General features: G+C 37.9%; 2 long non-coding RNA genes across 11 annotated transcripts in view; one reads left to right on the top strand and one right to left on the bottom strand.

Annotated features, from left to right (window-relative positions):
- The window catches only part of LOC137186122 (uncharacterized), a 31,264-nt gene extending 25,931 nt beyond the window's left edge, over positions 1-5,333 (bottom strand). Inside the window, exons 1-4 of one of the 10 annotated variants that reach the window (XR_010928970.1) lie at positions 4,922-5,333; positions 4,779-4,812; positions 4,574-4,618; positions 3,947-4,028 (exon numbers count right to left, since the gene is read on the bottom strand). This is a non-coding gene — a long non-coding RNA (uncharacterized lncRNA). The remainder of the gene's footprint in view (positions 1-3,946; positions 4,029-4,573; positions 4,619-4,778; positions 4,813-4,921) is intronic. The other 9 variants (XR_010928969.1, XR_010928968.1, XR_010928978.1 and 6 more) reach the window with 9 other exon arrangements.
- Positions 5,334-9,903: 4,570 nt separating this feature from the next.
- Positions 9,904-11,680, top strand: LOC137186737 (uncharacterized). Its single transcript, XR_010929092.1, has 3 exons — positions 9,904-10,266; positions 10,538-10,606; positions 10,702-11,680. It is a non-coding gene; the product is annotated as an uncharacterized lncRNA (long non-coding RNA).
- Positions 11,681-18,361: the final 6,681 nt, after the last annotated feature.

Here is an 18,361-nt window from a genome sequence, read left to right as displayed (position 1 = left end):
CTTGGGTTTTTTTTTTGAAGACTACTTAAAAATTTTACTTTATGCTAAAATTTTATCACAGAGTTTGCTCATCTTAAAAAAAACACGAAGTTCACTAAACTAGCAAAAAGTGCTTGGAAAATGTTGCCTCATATTTTTTTTAGTTAGATCTAAGTAACAGTTTTTACAGTGCTCCAAAATATCCGATCTTGTAGTAGCCTTCAATAAACGATGCGTCTCGTCCATCCACCCTCAAAGCAACAGCGCTTCATTCATTCACAATAACCGATAGCGAACATAATCCAAGAGGCGATAATTGTGAAAACGATTTAAGTGAATTATAATCGCAACATCAAGGAGACAGTATGATGAATTCGGGTATTGAAGGAAAAACGCATCCGTCAAAGGAAGGCTGAACATACCCACGCAGCGTATGAGTCAGCGGAAAGGCGGCCAACGGATCAAAAAGACGAGCCAAGAGGAAATGTAGAGGACCGATGGACACCTGGTTTGGGAATACGCCAGGAGGCTCAACAATGAACAGGAGGAGACAGTTGTACTTTCCCTGCCAGACATAATGAGATAATCATTCTGCGCGTGCAATAAACGTACATTACAGTTTGATTGAAACAGTGAATTGAAAAAATGCACTATTTATTTCACTTTTTCATTAAGGAGGTTATGACTCGGGAGAATTCACTGTGGGATTAGAATCTACAGAGTCTTGACTTCACTTACACACATTAACAATGTCTCATATTCAGCATACTATGAAAAGGAAACTGTCTGTTTCCAATCAATCATTCCACTTCTCACACATCCTACTGGACCCCAGCTAGCTGCACAACAACTTCCACAGCATTTCATTGTGGAATTAAACAATAAAGGCTCATTGAAAATATTATACACCAAAATATGTTTAAAAAATTATTTTAAAAAATCTCTCTGTTTCCAATCAATCTTTCCACTTCTCACACATCCTACTGGACCCCAGCTAGCTGCACAACAACTTCCAGAGCATTTCACTGGCAAATTTCACAGTAAAGGCTCATTGAAAATATTATACACCAAAATATGTTCAAAAAATTATAAAAATAAATCTCTCTGTTTCCAACCAATCATTCCACTTCTCACATATTCTACAGGACCCAAGCTAGCTTCACAACAATTTCCAGAGCATTTCACTCTCAAATTTCACAATAATAATGATAAATAAAAAATATATCAATAAAAACAGAAGGGTGCATATTTGAAAGTTCACACAAATATATAATATCATGCAGCAACTACAAATATCAGATTGAAAACAATTAAAAAAAAATTGTATTAATGTTGCCCAACTCCCTCCTGAACTGGCAGAGCACGGTAAGGTTCACTCCAAACGCTAGAGGGTGTATGTTTTACCGTGACGTCACCTGTTGGTTTCTGAAGAGCATTTTTGAAGCTCAAAGTGAGCCGCTCTAGCCATCGCCATCTTGGCAGTGCGTGACGCTGCCTAACTCCCAGCCAATCAAAAATGGGCAAAGAGGCGGGCCGAATGGCTGAAACATGCCACTTAGCGGCTGGCGGACCTGTCACTCAAAGCAGCCATGTCTTTCATTATGCATAACTTTACAGCTTAATAAAATTTAAACGGGTGAGTTATAAAAAAAAAATCACCACCCGTACAGTTGTCATGAAAGGGGAAATTAGCTATAGAGACCTAAACCGTTTTTTGTACCAGGCTGTAAACATGTTTATTTCTGCTGTAAAGTTGGGCATTTTAACATGGGGGTCTATGGGGATTGACTTGCTTTTGGAGCCAGCCTCAAGTGGCCATTCAAAGAACTGCAGTTTTTGGCCCTTCCGCATTGGCTTCACTTTACAGCCCCAGAGGTTGCCGCTTGACTTTCACTCCAAATCATAAGAATACTTGATCGAGAAGAAGTTGTAAAATACATCTGGTTGCCAATTTATTGGACGTACTACAGATTTGCTAATGGTTAATTGTGGATTAGTGTTTTGTGAGGTTTTGCAAAGACTGCTGATATGGTCAACAGGTCAAAGAAACAGCAAGGGTGAGTATTCCTTCATAACTAGCATAGACTTCATCAGCTAGCTAACAGTTTGCAATTATGGTTCAAATATCCAAACCATTCAAATACATATTTAATACATATATACATATTTTTCTACCTTGGTGATTCACTTTATGCCACCCTTTACGGGCCTAAGATGAAAGAAGTTAAAAATTGCCTACATGTTTTTAAATACGTTAAAGCTCAGGTGCACGACGCGTTTATAATGCATCTACTAATGGGTCTGTTTTTTTCTTTCAAAAAATATAGTTGGAAATAACAAATTAACATATTAAAATGGGGGCCAATTACATGTTGCTTAATGGTAAAATTCGGCCCGTTAGGTTGCTTTTCAGTTCAGTTTTTTCCTCTAAAGAGAGATTTACACAGTCAAGACCGTCTTAATTGAAGCGCTGCGAGTTTGTTGTAAGGACAGTGGTTCGCGTTGCTTCGACCTGGTCCACCATGGTACAGTGCATTGAACACTTGTGTTTTCAACTTTAATTGGCGGTGTGTTACCGAAATAAAACTCCAAAATTACAGAAACCTCTGTTAAGTATGTTGTGCTTTCTGCTGCATTTTGGCATGCCACTCTCAACTTCAAAATGCAATCTCACCAAGCGGGTAGGTCCCGGTTTGAAAAGTGAAGCCATTGCATAAGTGCCTTATACTTGCATTGTTTCTGATGGCCAGCAGGGTGCGACTCCACTGGCTGCAAAAAGAAGTCCGATTGTATAGAAGTCCATGAGAAAATGACCCTACTTCTCACTTGATTTATTACCTCAGTAAACACTTTTCTAATGAGTAAATGGTCACAGTCGCTAGTGTCAAGTCTTTTTCAATGCATCATGGTGTTCATTTTGTAAATTATGTCCCCATTTAAAAGTAAAATAGACGACAAACCATCATATGCATTAGGGCGTGGCTACATTGTGATTAACAAGTTGCCACCACGGTAACAACTTTGATTATGTAACTTAACCATGGTGTAACCCTATTCACAGAATATAGGTGTAGCTGCTGCTATTTCACAGTGTGTTTTCAGTTCATGAAAGTTAATTGTAACATTTTGTCGCCTAAAAAGTCTTGTCCAGCGTTTGGTTGTGATTAAATATCCTTTAAGGAGTCGGATATTCAATTTTTTTATTAAGTACATTTTGTTTTAATGGCCTGTTTTGCGCTAGCGGAAATTAGCATTAGCATTATTACTGTTAGCCATAGATTGTAAATGCACCGTGCCAACCAAGCTAGCAGCGCCACCCTCTCTTCCAAATATCCTTTCTCAAATCCAAGAACGCAAAGAAATGACTTGTGCCCTTGGAGAGAATGTTCTTGCTAGTCGTTCTTGGAAGAATGAACTCGCAAGGCCACGAGCACACAGACAGCTCTGTTGACAGTTTGAGACGGTGCGTTCTTCCTGGTATTGCACAATACCCCCAGCACAGAGGCCACCTGCAGTCCTCCAAAATAACAAAATTTATGGCCCAAAACAATTGATGTTGTACAATTTGCTAAACTCAGCTGATTACTTCACAATTGTACACTAACAATGCAATGTCTATTTATAATAATAAAGTAATGACAGTCCCCTTTCATACTACTTCTGTTGTTTGTTTTTTTTCCTGCTTCCCAGGTGGCAGCAATCAATCCACCCGCCTCCACCCCTTTCCCTGTCGGAGGATCCCTGAGTTCCTAAAAATAACATATTAATGAATGAATATTTGTTTCCAGCTTGACTTTTTTGAGCTGATGAATAACAGTAGTTAGTATATATGTAGTTTAGTTTACAATTTTAGCACATAACTACTGATTAATAAGTTATTTGTCCTTGCCCATTGCATCTGTATAATACGTTTTCCCCACTAGTCAAAATAGTTGCATATTGAAAAGCAAATACAGTGGCAGATTACCTTGTATTTCTTCTTGAGATTGTTCCATTTTTTCATGGCCTGTTTGGCTGTGATAGCCAAGCCTGACTTGTTCACAAATACTCTGGACAAAGCAAAAAAAAAAAAAAAGAGACAACTTAAACATCATATTACTGTGAATAACACACAAGCTGAGGGAGACTATTGATTATGATGTAGTTATGGTATGACAATGCAGAAATTTAGTATAAAGGCAGTATTGCACTTTGGTGTGCAGGGCAGTACATATATGCAGGGAACAGTCGAGTGACAGTTCTACAAATAAGTTATTATTGTTAATGTTAGTAGTAGTATTAGCAACGGTGTTTAAGTTGATAACTACATCATAATTGTCACATGTGCTATTTCTTTTGCCTGTCACTAGTACTTTGCACCGTTTGATATTACACTACAGCCCACTTTAAGTCATATATATTAACCAGATTACAATTTACACAACTTCTTTGATTCCTAGTTTTATAATATTTTCTTTCTGAACTTTATAGTATCCATTTGTTTCTTTCTTTTTTGATGCATCAAAATTTTCTAAGGGGCTGGCAACTTTGACACAACTAAACACACTAATCAACCACCACCACTGGCTTGCAAAAACACAAAAGGCATACTCACTCCCATCCGTTTTTGGAGGAATTCCTCCGACCGGTGACCGGTTTGCTGCTCGAAACGAAACAAGACCCTCATTATAATATAATAACAGCGGTAGTAGTACTGTTTACCAGTACATTTTCTCAAAAATGAATGCAATGACAGAGTAACAGTGTTGCCAAAATTGAAAATTAATTACAAATTATTATTAAAATTAAATATATCTCACAGTTGTGGGCCTGGCTTTCTTCTGCCATTATGGTCTTGACTCGGGGTAAGGAGGAAAATGAAACAAGACGGGTCAGTGAGCAGACTAGCCGGCTGGCAAGCCAGTTTGTGTAGCTTCTGCAAATTTTTTTTTTAAAAACTTACCGCTGTTCGCCTCTCTCTCTGCTGCTTTCTTGCTGCTCTTGAATGCTGAAAGGAATGCTGGGATATTTGTGTTGACAAGTTCACACAAGTTAACAACTGATGCATCCTCGGTAATAGGGGCGTGTCAAGAACATGTTAACCATTCTTGGCGAAATGCGAACTTGTGTATTGGGACATTTCTTGGGCTGCGACTGATGATGTTTCATAAGAACACAAGCACGAAGAACGCAGATTGAGAAAGGCCAAGAATGGTCACTTCTGGCTCCAAAATCAAACATAGCAATGGTCAAATCGCTAAATTCGAGGCTTCCAAATGGCAGTTCACAAACCCATGGGTGACGTCACGTTGACTACATCTATATTTTTTACAGTCTATGACTCTAACGAGGGATGGGTGAAAGTTGTTACTGTTACGTATTGCGGTTTTTGCTGACAATTCTATATAGTTACAGTGACTTCAGAATCTAATTTTGGGTCAGCATTTTATTCATCCATGAAGGGCTGTCTATATACATGTTTTCAGCCCACAAAACATTAAAGCACACGATTTCAGTAATTTGACCCTCGGCTCAATTCGGTAATTTTTGAGGTATTGAATATCATAAATACTTAAATGTGACAACATACCCGCAATCTCACTCTCACTACGTGATATCCTTTGGCAGGACTGTTATGGCTTAACTGTCATGCACCAAACATGTGTTTGTGCTTTACATGGTTAATCACCTTTCTATTCTTAATAGATTTTTCAATAGTGTGAGGTCACAGATTTCCATGTGTGTGTGTGTGTGTGTGTTTGTGCGTAACTTATGTGTGTTATCACTCATGCCTGGAGTAATTGTATGTCTGAGTGTATGTAAATAAATGCCTAAATTCAGAGGCCTTCACTGCATATACCCTCCTTACGTTTGTCATCCAAAAATATGCCTTATTTAGATATGTATTTCAATCCAGCATTTGTAATATAGAAAGAACTAAACTATTTATTTAATCTCCCCTCACTCATGGATTATTTTTCCAAAGTTCACACTTTCAAAATATTTGGGAAGGTGAGTATATTGTACATATAATTACCATTACTCTTTTTTTTTTTTTTTTACTTATTATAATCATGATATATTTATCAGAACAGTCCTAGTCAGACTTTGAAATTACAGTACATTACTTTACGTCCTATAGGGAAAGAAAAGTAATCACTGATGAAGAAATAGCGGAAAATGTTCAAGAACTTCACAAGACCTACAAAGAGCAACAGGAAATTGGGTCTGCTTCTCTGAAAATTGGGTTTTGGGCAGATGTCTGCAGTGTATTTGGAATTTCAAATACATATAACAACAGATACAGGCTTAAAAAAGCCTACGACAGCCAAAAGGTAAATGGTGTCTTGCATCAGATCAAATTGATGTTTAGTTTTGAAACAATTGTAATTCATATGGGATATTTACTTTTAACAAAATTGCCAGTGGATACTTTGAAAAAGATCATAGTTCTTGTTGCAATGAACCTTAGATAGTCTGTACTGAGTTAAAATAATTATACTATATTATTTTCCTATCTGATGTTTAATATATGGCTGTATTTCCTCTGAAGGCCAAGTCATTATCTATGTCACCTCCCCACAAATCAGAGTATTTCACACAAAAATTACCAGAGGAAGAAACGTTTTTTTTCATTGATCAGAAAGACTGGAAGAGACTGAAAATTAGAAGGGGAAGGAAGGGATTCAAAGTTTTATGATGGAAAAATGTACTTGCCAAAGGTATATGAAGTACTTTCCCTTATTGCTCCTTTGGCTTCAAAAGACACAGATTGAAGACAGCTGGCAGTCAACACCACACACGCGATTTCTCATGTTAGGGGTACTGTCGCTTTTATGATTGCCCTGTGACTGTGGAAGTCAACATTGAGGATGAAAAAGAGTTGAAGGCAACAGTGGAGTTCTACGGAGAGGAGTGTTGTCACAATAGCAAGGAACTTCAAAGAAGACCTGTAAGAGCTTGTAAGGGACCGAGCTGGCAGACAAAGGAGACTCAGGTGGTTTCAAAAAAGAGGGTTTTTATTTTACCCAAAAAATGCAAACAAAAGGTACAAATAACAAACTATGTAAATAAAGTTCAAGGCCCATAAAAGAGGTCAAATAAACAGAACTCAACAAAAGTGAACTTAACCCTACTAACAGATCTTCCAAAATGAACACAAAGGGGAACATATATACTGGCTGATCAGACCACAACAGAAGAGGGGTAACTAACAAATGACAACCGCTACCAACTAAGCAATAAACAACAGAATTCCCCCTAACACAGGTTAACTCAACTAAACCAAAAATACCCAACTAAACATTCAATAAAGAGAAACAAACAATATGACTAAACTTGAAATAAACAGTTCCCCCCTGAGGTGGCAGGACTTGGTATGACTCAATTGGCCACTTCCTGTATTTAACCATTCCATGATCTGGTGCACATCCTTTGCCCAGGCCTGGCCAGATGTCCTCCAGGAGCAGCACCCCAACACTGGTAACTCAAAAAAAAAGAGGAAAATTAGAACTTAAACTAATGACTGTACAAAAGTTAACTAAATGTGCGCGCTACAAATAGAACTAATGTACTGCCAAACTGTAAAATAAAATGAGTATGATGTATGAAACAAAATCCAGTGTGTTGTTATTTATTTGTATGTAATGTGAAATGTAATTAAATTAGCTAACTGAGGAAAAAAATTAACTACAAATGTAAAAGAAACCAAAGTGTGAGTGCCAGCTGGGATACAAACTTCAAAACGGCTGTGTGGCTGCAAGTGCAGCCATCACAGAGCTAATGACCGGACAACCACAAGCGAAAACCTCCAGTCCAAGTTACCGAGAGCACTGTATTTACAAAATTTAAATGCTTTAGAGGACGATGTTTTGGAATCTGGCTGTAGGGACGAGGCACCAAAGCCAAGCGTTTTAAAAACAATATCGTAGGAGGCACGGAAGAAGAACCGTAGACATGACAATGAACTGCTTAGCCTTCAGAAGATGCTTGATGAGAAAACCCATGCACCAAATGAGGTGCTTCAAAAAGTTATTATGCACCCTAAAGGAGTTCTTCTGTGGTACAGATGGAGTATTGATGTTTTCAAGCAGCGATGCAGTGAGGACATTGTTTACTTAGATGCCACAGGTAGCATCATGAAGACAAGCAAAAACTCTGCACCGTACTATGTTTATGAGCTGGTTGTGTGTAATCCCAAAGTCATGTGATGAAGAATGCCAAGGGCTTCTGCAAGAAATAGTAAGCAGAGCTGAAACCTCCTAAAATTTCCATTTTATGTAATTTTTTTATTTGAGTAGTTATTTACTGATTTGACTTGAACGACTCTAAATCTATGTATCTGTGTTATAGCTAAACGTGTTTGAGGTGATATGGTCAAAATACTATATTCTAACAAGAGAGATCGGTGGTAATTTTTTTTTTTTTTCTCAGAAAAAGACACAGAATGATCATGGTAGCAGTGCAGTTCCAGAGGCAGCTGGTGATTTAAAGACAGAAGGAGAAAAGGATGAAATCCTCGAGCTGTCATCCAAGGTATCACTTAATAAAAGCAAACTTTGAAATAGCTAGTAGTGTATTTTTACTCAGTGAAAGTACTTTACAAAATTATGCAATACAAATGTAATAAACATAATATAGTTGCTGTATTGCACGCAGGCTCACATCTTCTAAATTTATGAACAATTCCTATACACAATGTTTCCTTTGTGCCAAACACACAAACTGCCTACAGACTGATTCGGAAATCATGGTAGGGCCCAGTGGAAGAGAGTCTGGTGCCTCTTCAAAAAAGCAAATGCAAAATGTGGATTTAACAGAACAGCAGGTAAGAAGGCCCCCTTTAACCTCCTATTTTGTTGTAAAAAACAATTATATCAATCCACAATGTCCACAAAGGTCCATTTAAATATGCAAGTAATGTGTCAACAGTATTTTTCTGTTCCCCTTACAGCTCCAATCCATGTGGAAAAGAAAGTACACAGAGGTTGTAGTGTCTGTCCTCCCAAGCCAGAGCAGTGGAAACACCGTGGTGATCCACCACAGTGAACTTTGTTCACTTAGACCTCACTGGTGGCTAGTAGGCAAGGTATCTTGTGCTTCAATTACAGTCAAAACTTTGAATTGATACTACACATATATCATGGTCCCTTCATGTACGACAGGAATATCATCAGTGGTTCAAGTAACCCAGTCCACATGCATTGGCTATTAAATTGTTACAATGTAAAAACAGTAATATATTTCTGTGATGAAAGTGTTTGACAGGTTTGCATTAATAATACTACAAAATTAAAGCAAAAGTAAGATAAGCAGTGGCATACAAGGCACTCCACAGACAACAGTCATCAGTGTTTGCATAAAAATAACATACAACGGACATGACATCTTCATCATCATTAATAATTGCATGTACATCAGTGCTTAGACAATGTATAGGAGAGGGCTGTTTGTATGAAGTTCACAAAAAGAGGACATTTCTGTAATATTGCGTGAGAGCACTAGAATTTCCTAAATAAAGTCAATGTATTAACAACATTAACATAAATAATTTTACAAAAATTAAGTTATGTAATTTATCATACAGTAACTGAAATTTTGTAGGCAGAAATACTGGCGTTTGTAGACTGAAAGGAAGGATGTGTGATGATATCGTTCAAAGGAAGAGCTGGCGAAGTTCTTATTTTGAAGACGTTTATTAGACGATGGCCATCGAGTCCATTCCATGTACAAAGATGGTCTGGGCAACGTACCACTGTCGGTGCATAGCTTATATGGGGTTACACATCTGTATCTTATCACATGAATAACATAGGTTTTCCATGGGCACTAATTCAGTTGGGAGCCCTCCAATCAAGTGGTTGACAGCTACCTCACAACATATTATGTATCATTACATACCACATCTGTTCCAAACTTGACCATAAACCCATTATTTGTATTTAAAGGCCCCCCTAAGAAGGGCTATATCATATTACCTAAAATGACATGCAAAATATGGAATATTTAGGTCATCTGTCCAACATCCAAAATCAGTAAGATACATAGGGTCAGATAAAAGTCATACTAACATAGACCGCAATGTAAGCCATTAGATGTAAATTTTCAGTAGTGGCAAATTGCTCATGTTATAATTTACAACTTTGTTATGTTTATCTCAATCCTCTAATTAAGGTTATTGAGGGCCTACTTCACCTTACTGCAAAGCAACTCAAGATGGAGAACACCATATACATTTTAAACCACTACTTGGCAGGCGTAATTCTGTTTGGGGAAAGAACACTGGTCCACTGGCACAGTTTGTCAAAGGTAATGCATGTTTTCTTAGAGGAGGGATACAGAGGTCATAACTGCCAAAATGGTCAGGTTAAAGTTTTATGAATTTCGCATATATGGCTATGTATGGTGGGGTGTGGGTGGTCCATTGTTAAATTTGGATAATTCATCACCTTGTTGAAGAAAAAATAAATTCTTTGAAGGAATTTTAAAATTACATTTAATATGGGTTGATTTACTTTAATGTGGGGTTTAATTTGCAGTCCTATTTTATGCCATTATTTGATTTTGTATTATGTTACAGGTCAACTTAGAAAATTACCAGGCTGTCATTTCTGTTGTCAACACAAACAATGTCTACTGGAGGTTTCTTGTAAGTATTTACTCTTACATGAAGTATGCATGCAGAATGTCTTGATCTAGTTATGATTCTCGTAACAATTGAGTAATATTATTTTGTTATTACAGTTCATCCATCCAGCCAACAAAGCGGTATATTTGGTGGATCCAGCACCGAATTCCAGTGAGGATGTGGACTCCAATCATGCTGCAAAAAGAATATGGTCCTTCTACATTTATGAATAATGTTCTTTATTGACCTGGTAAAATGAGTTAAGATATTTTCAACATGCCAACTGTACTTCTACCCACTATAGATTGACATATTACACAGTGGTCACAATTCTGATAAAAATACAGTTGTTTAGAATGATGAAAAATTTGTTGAAATAATTTTGAAATCATTACATGTACAATAAGAGACATGGAGCTGGCCTTCATGATGTAAATTGCATTTGTTGGTGAACACCTTGCACAGACTAAGGGTTTTGCGAACAGAAATAAATAACCTACTTTGACAGAGGTTTCTGAATGAGCTAAGGTCGTATTCAGACCAAATCAGGCGGTGCGGCGAAAACGCCAGTCCTCCCGTTCATTTGAATAGGGGAAGTGTGTTTCGGCTGCGGGTGTTTTGGCCGCTGCGGCGCCGCACCAGACTGTGGCTGGAAAGTTGAGCCAGAGTCAACTTTTGGAGAAACGCAACCCGACGTCACTGCGGCTGAAGGCTGCAGTGACCAATCACAGCGGGAGATCAGACTGATCAGAGCTGTAAACTCTGCCATGAGGGAGTACAAAGACGTTACAAGGACAAAGGGAGGATGTCTCTCTTCGTTTGATAACATTAAAAGTAGAGTTAGACTGTGTTGTTGGCTTCCCGACTCATTTTACAAAAGATGAGAGAAAGAGAGAGAGCACCAGCAAGGGAGAGAGCAGCTGTGGTTGAGCGAGCTGGAGAATGAATGAAGAGAGGGAGCGCTGGTGGCGAGAAAGCCGGTGAATTAGATCAATAAAATAATAAAATGTTATTTTCTGATTGTGTCACAGCAGTTAAGTTCTAGAGCACAAATAAACACGCCCACAGCCCCACACACCTCCGCTCAACCCTGCAGCGTTGGGATTTGGTCTGAATACAGTCTAAGACAGTGTGAGTCTTTGATGTTGGTCATAATCTGGGTTATTGAATGATGAATTCACTATCAGGATTATCAAAAAATACAGATGCAAATAATCAATAAATAGTAAACGTATTCTGCGAGTAGAAATGGTTCCTGTGCCTCTGAACAGGACACAGTATAAATGCAGAATGCAGGTTGTTATTTAGGTGATTGTTAAACAGGTAACAGGCTGCAGAGAGGAAACAGCTGCTCTAGCGGTGATAACTGTGAACCTTTATTAGTATTAGCGCAGTGCACATGTGTGCAGACACAAACTCCATCAGAAGTTTCTACAGCTGTTAAAGCCGACTGACAGCTGATCCAGCTGTGATCAGCTGTCGCCGTTATCAGAAACGGACATCGCTTCACATGACGCTTCAGAGGAAAGCCCTTCTCAAGTCTCTTAAAACAAATGTCCTCGTTTCCTCTCTCCTCGCTTGGTTTCCTTGCGTCTCTCCTTGCATCCACAGTGGGAGGGACTAAGATGCAAGGAAAAGACACAAGTGAGGGAAAAGTGGATGCAATTTAAGAGAGTTGGGATGCTCCCATAGTCCCCGGTGATCAGCTAGCAGACAGGGAGTTCGGCCTTTCTGTTCGCGGTGCAGGCAACCCCAGCTTTTGAACACCCAGATCCGTGGGAGACAGTAGATTTCACCTGTAGAGGTAGGCACTAATAGTTGTTGTTTCCTGTTTAGTGTTTTATTGAGTTGTATCGAAAATGATGAGTTCTTTGTGATTTAGGGGTCCAGTGCGGAGGAGCAGTTGAGCTGCGCCATAATTAGCCGGGGTTATTATGGTAGAGGTAGAATGAAACAATTAAGCATATCAATTGGAAACAAGGAGATTTTTAAAAAATAATTTTTGAACATATTTTGGTATATAATATTTTCAATGAGCCTTTATTGTTTAATTCCACAGTGAAATTCTCTGGAAGTTGTTGTGCATCTAGCTGTGGTCCTGTAGGATGTGTGAGAAGTGGATGATTGATTGGAAACAGAGAGATTTTTTTTAAAATAATTTTTTGAACGTTATTTGGTGTATAATATTTTCAATGAGCCTTTATTGTGAAATTTGCCAGTGAAATACTCTGGAAGTTGTTGTGGATCTAGCTGTGGTCCTGTGTGAGAAGTGGAATGATTGATTGGAAACAGAGAGATTTTTTTAAATAATTTTTTGAACGTTATTTGGTGTATAATATTTTCAATGAGCCTTTATTGTGAAATTTGCCAGTGGAATACTCTGGAAGTTGTTGTGCAGCTAGCTGGGGTGCTGTAGGATGTGTGAGAAGTGGAATGATTGATTGAAACAGAGAGAGAGATCTTTTTTAAAAAAAATTTTGATCATTATTTGGTGTATAATATTTTCAATGAGCCTTTATTGTTTAATTCCACAGTGAAATTCTCTGGAAGTTGTTGTGCATCTAGCTGTGGTCCTGTGTGAGAAGTGGAATGATTGATTGGAAACAGAGAGATTTTTTTAAATAATTTTTTGAAAGTTATTTGGTGTATAATATTTTCAATGAGCCTTTATTGTGAAATTTGCCAGTGGAATACTCTGGAAGTTGTTGTGCAGCTAGCTGGGGTGCTGTAGGATGTGTGAGAAGTGGAATGATTGATTGAAACAGAGAGAGAGATCTTTTTTTAAAAAAAATTTTGATCATTATTTGGTGTATAATATTTTCAATGAGCCTTTATTGTTTAATTCCACAGTGAAATTCTCTGGAAGTTGTTGTGCATCTAGCTGTGGTCCTGTAGGATGTGTGAGAAGTGGAATGATTGATTGGAAACAGAGAGATTTTTTTTTAAATAATTTTTTGAACGTTATTTGGTGTATAATATTTTCAATGAGCCTTAATTGTGAAATTCTCTGGAAGTTGTTGTGCATCTAGCTGTGGTCCTGTAGGATGTAGAGAAATGGAATGACTGACTTGCGAAATAGGAGCATCAATTGTCAGTTATCGCTCCCAGTGCGTTTAGGTCTTTAGAAAATGAAACGAAAATATCAAAGCGGTGCATCAAAGAAAAATCGCCAAACTTACGAAAATCACTATTATATTTGGAACGGTAAATCCTGTCAGACGTGAAGAAGGATGCAGTATGTTAACAGGTGGGTTCCTGGATAGTTGACAGTGTTTAGCTACTAACAGTTATCGATCATTTTGGCAAGATGAACAGTTATTAAACAGACTTATTGTGTGAAGTTAGTTAGCCTATATGTTATGCTGAGTTTTTTTTTCAGAATAATATAATATTGTAAGGCTTTCATATAGCCTAACCTACGGGGAATTTGTCTATAGGCACAAAAACGGCTATAGCCCACATACAGAGAAAAATATAGCTACTGCCACTCAAGTGTCATAAATACAGGATAGGCTATTTCATACATCAAAACACAAGCTATAATGAAAATGTTAACGGGATGTTAAAAATTCAGCTTCAGCACTGGGACAGGGAGAGCACAGGCCCGCAGCGTCACCATCCAGTCAGGGGGAGAGCCCCGTGCGCCCCGCAGCTTCAGCAGGACAGTTTTTATTTCTCTGTATTGAAATGTTTTGTCAGAAAAAATAAATTGCTTATAAAAGGGAAAAGCTTGTTCTTTCCTCACAGCACAGTTCTGTAAGTAGTATTGAGTATTTGATTATTACATCTTGCATTCTGTGACAATGTGTAATGGGGAGGAGTCAAATGGACCATGGACAGTTCCTGTAGCCTATCTTTACAGACACTCGCTCGCTCTACTGTGTTAATTTGTGCTTCAACCCAAAAAAGCTTGTGGGAATGGTTATTTAAAAGCACCGTGAAACAATCAGAAAAGCATGTTCTCTTCCTCTCATTCACCGGCTTTCCCGCTACTACTACCGCTCTTCTCATTGTTTCACAGTAGTTACAGACATTAAGAGCACAAATACGCCCACAAACCCACATCTCCGCTCGACCCTGCGGCTGGACGCCACACCGCCTGATTTGGTGTGAATGCAGCCTTAGTGCACACATACACACATTTTTGGACCGGCACCTCTGATATAAATCTGGCGCCCTGATGGCCGTCCAAAGGCCAGAAACAGTCACGCAAGCAAGCACAATTCCACTAAGATATGTGTTGTCTTAACCACAAATAGACTTCAAGAGTGAGTATTGCTGCAGTGGGTCTTGCTCACAACACCCAAGAGTTTTAATGCTGCTATGAATTATATTACAATTAAATTAAATCTAACAGAGGCTTATGTTTAATCTGCCAAACTAAATGTGAAACTGGGTGTCTTGCTCTTTACATGTTTTACAATATGAACAACATGAACAACATGAATTCAGTTAAATGACCATGACTCCGTGGAAAGCAATATTTATACTGGATGGATTAAGTTCAAAATAATGTTCAAATAAAGTAAAGTGTACTGAAATTGAAGCAATTATCAAAACTGTGATTTACAATTTTGCATTTCTCTGGGTAACCAAACTAGTTACATTTTAGCAGTAATTTCAAGTAGGTCTCCTCCAAGGTTACTAGTTACAAGTGGTACAGAATCGTTCTGTTACAGTTTTAACTGGAGCGAGGACAAGTGCACACACCAGTTCTATATGAAGTCTCTGCTTTGGCTTCCAGTTAGTCAGAGTATATATTTTAAGATCTTAATATCTGTCTTTAAGCCATGCTCTTCCCCCCTTTATAGTTGATATGCTGCCAAAATATGTTTTTTGTAGAGACCTCAGATCCAGAGAATTACTGCTTACAGTGGCAACACCTCAGACCAACTGGGAACGCGCCTTAAGGTGTTTAATATAATCCCTCTGGATCTGAACACAGAAACATCAATTGAGGTTTTGTTTTCACTGCTTTAAACGCAACAGACAAAGACTTTCAATCTTGTTTTTTTAAATCATAATCCATCATATACATGGCTCACACTGTAGTAAGAGAACTCAGTACAAGATTTCAAATATTATTAATGGTTTTAATTGTGACTTCTTCTTCTTCTTTTAATGTTGGTATACATTTACTGTCAATTTGCTTTCACTTTTTGTTTTATAAACTTTATTTTACTGCACAAGGCTATAATTATCTGTTGGTACTGGTTTTGTTTTACTATGCATGTCAACCATGTCAACCAACAACTATTTGCTGAAATTTGTTGATATCAATATGAATCTGCTGGGCTAGTGAATGATAATACTAATGAGTTTCTCATGTGTTTCAAAAAGTCCTGGGAACACAATAGCTATAAACATCCTTAAAGTGCAACACTAGTGACTAAATTTAGTAGTGAGTAACCAGAGAGTCATCAACCAGAGCACAACAATTGTCAGCAAAGCTCTGGCTTCATCCTCCACATTCTTACAACTTTCTATTGCCAATACATAGAAAGAAAGTAAAATAACCCTTCATTTCACTTGCTAGTTTTCTCTCAGCATTTAGATTAGAATGTGCCTATATAATGTATTGTTAATGCTGTGAAAACAGTAAGCACCATACAGAAAGATGATGAAACTGTCTGGTGGCTGCAATTTGGCCATCTCCTACAGTATGTTTCCCACAATAAGTTGGTCACAGGAGAAGGGGTCTGCTATTGTTAAACCAATCTCAGCCTCCTCCACTTAAGTCTGTACTTTGTGCGTGATACCTCACCACAATCATGTACATGCAACCACATTGACAATCGGACATGAAATATTCCCCAAAGACAGACATATGTTTTGTGTGTGCCTTAAAAAAATGTTGGTCTATTCTGTATTATTGTGTGTTGCTTGCTTGTTTGGTGATGAATCACATTCACTATAAATGTTCTGATGTGAATAATTGAAACACTGGCAGCTGTTATCTATATATACATGTTTGAGGTTTGAGGTCTCTATCTGTGATTGGTCATCTTTTACAACAGCCGGAATGATGAAGATTAAGCTTTACGTAATCAGGTTCTTCTTACTACTGCATCTCCCAAACAAGTGTACTGTTGAGACAGACAGGACAAACAGTGAGAGAAACTCTATATATACAGTATATATGTATAGGGGCCAGGGCTTCTCCAAGTTTGGGCCGCGGTCGGAATGGCAAGTTGACCAGAGCCCATACAAATACGATACATTATGAAATGTAACTTTTTCTATTTTTAGATAAATTTTCTATCGATCAATAAATTAAGAGTAGGCTTAAAACTTTCCTTTTTGATAAAGCTTATAGTAAGGGCCGACCAGGCTCACTTAGTTATGCTGCTAAGGGCTGATCCAAAGAAGTCCCCCTAGACTGCTGACCATCATGGGAAAGCACTTTTTTGTAGTTTCTCATCTCGCAGGAAACCCTGGGTTGCAGGCCGAGTCATCGTGGTCCTTCATCAAAAATGGCAAGCATAATAATCATCATCTGTTTTTCCTGCAACCATCTTGAGACAGTGAGAGACTTAGTGCCAACTTTTTTTGTCTACACTTTTGACAAACAAGGAGGTGACTCAGAAATAAACTAGATCTTACTTGCTTAAACTTATTTTTTTTAACTTTACATTTCTTGCGGCTGTGGTCAGCCATAGTATGATGCACTCTAAGATCTTTCCTTTTCTTTTTTTTTTAAATTTTGATAGTGCAAATGATTTATAGATAGCATGCCCCTCTTGCAATCCATAATGCAGGCTAATCAGTAAGGCAGGGATAGTAGTTAGTAGATAGTAGAGTTGTTATCAGCTCCATCAAATAGTGATTTTTCCCTCTGAACTTCTCACATGGTTTCATTTCAAGAAATGTTCAAATGATCCAATATTTACCAAAAATCAAAGATGAGAGAAAAAGCTATTAGTTAGACACCTCATGCTGCTCAAGTGGAAGTCTATTACACCCTCTTCACATAACAATGGGTTGGAGAGGTGATGACTCATTTGAAACTCGAAAAGTTTGGGATCTGTCCAGAAAGTCTAGCAACCATTCTTGGCTTCCTTTGATTCCATATGCTTTTATGAAGAGTAAAAACATCTATCTGCATTTTCTGTTTCTGTAATGGGGTTATGATGTGAACCTTAGGAAGTAGCTACAGCCTGTTAGAGCTTTTGTTGGGTTTTGTTTTCTGTCTGTTTGGGTTTTGGTTTGGCTAATGTTATGTGTGGTTTTCTGTTTGGAAAAAATTTTAATAAAAACATTTGAACTAAAGATGAGAGAAAAAGTCCAAAAACTGAAAACTGATTTGTCTTACCAGAACTTTGTTTTTTCTTATTTCCTTTCCCATTAATCATCTCACGACCCCTCAGATTTATCTGGTGACCCTTTGGAGGGGCCTGACCTCTTGGTTGGGAACCACTGAACTAAACTAGGTAACTGTATTTAAAGTAGTTGAAACTAGCTCCACCTCCAACAGCTACAACAGTTATAATGCCAAAGAAGTGGCAAAAAAAAGAGAAGAAAAAAATATATGTCCATGCTCCAAAATGTATGAAGTATGTGAAGTTGCTGTCATACATTTTTGAGTATGGACATATATATATAATTTTTTTCTTTCACTTTTTGTAATATTATTGCTTATTAGTATCTGTTGGGTATTTTCAGGTTTCATTTATTTCCACTTAATGTAAATCACTTATTGTTATTATGCCTTGTTGAAGATTCACATTTCTTTGGCATGTATGCATGTATGGGGCCCATGCTTGTGTTTTACCGCCC

This window comes from Thunnus thynnus, chromosome 7 (genome assembly GCF_963924715.1).
Source record: "Thunnus thynnus chromosome 7, fThuThy2.1, whole genome shotgun sequence".
Classification (NCBI taxonomy): Eukaryota; Metazoa; Chordata; class Actinopteri; order Scombriformes; family Scombridae; genus Thunnus; species Thunnus thynnus.
This window is presented reverse-complemented; position numbering and strand designations above follow the sequence as displayed.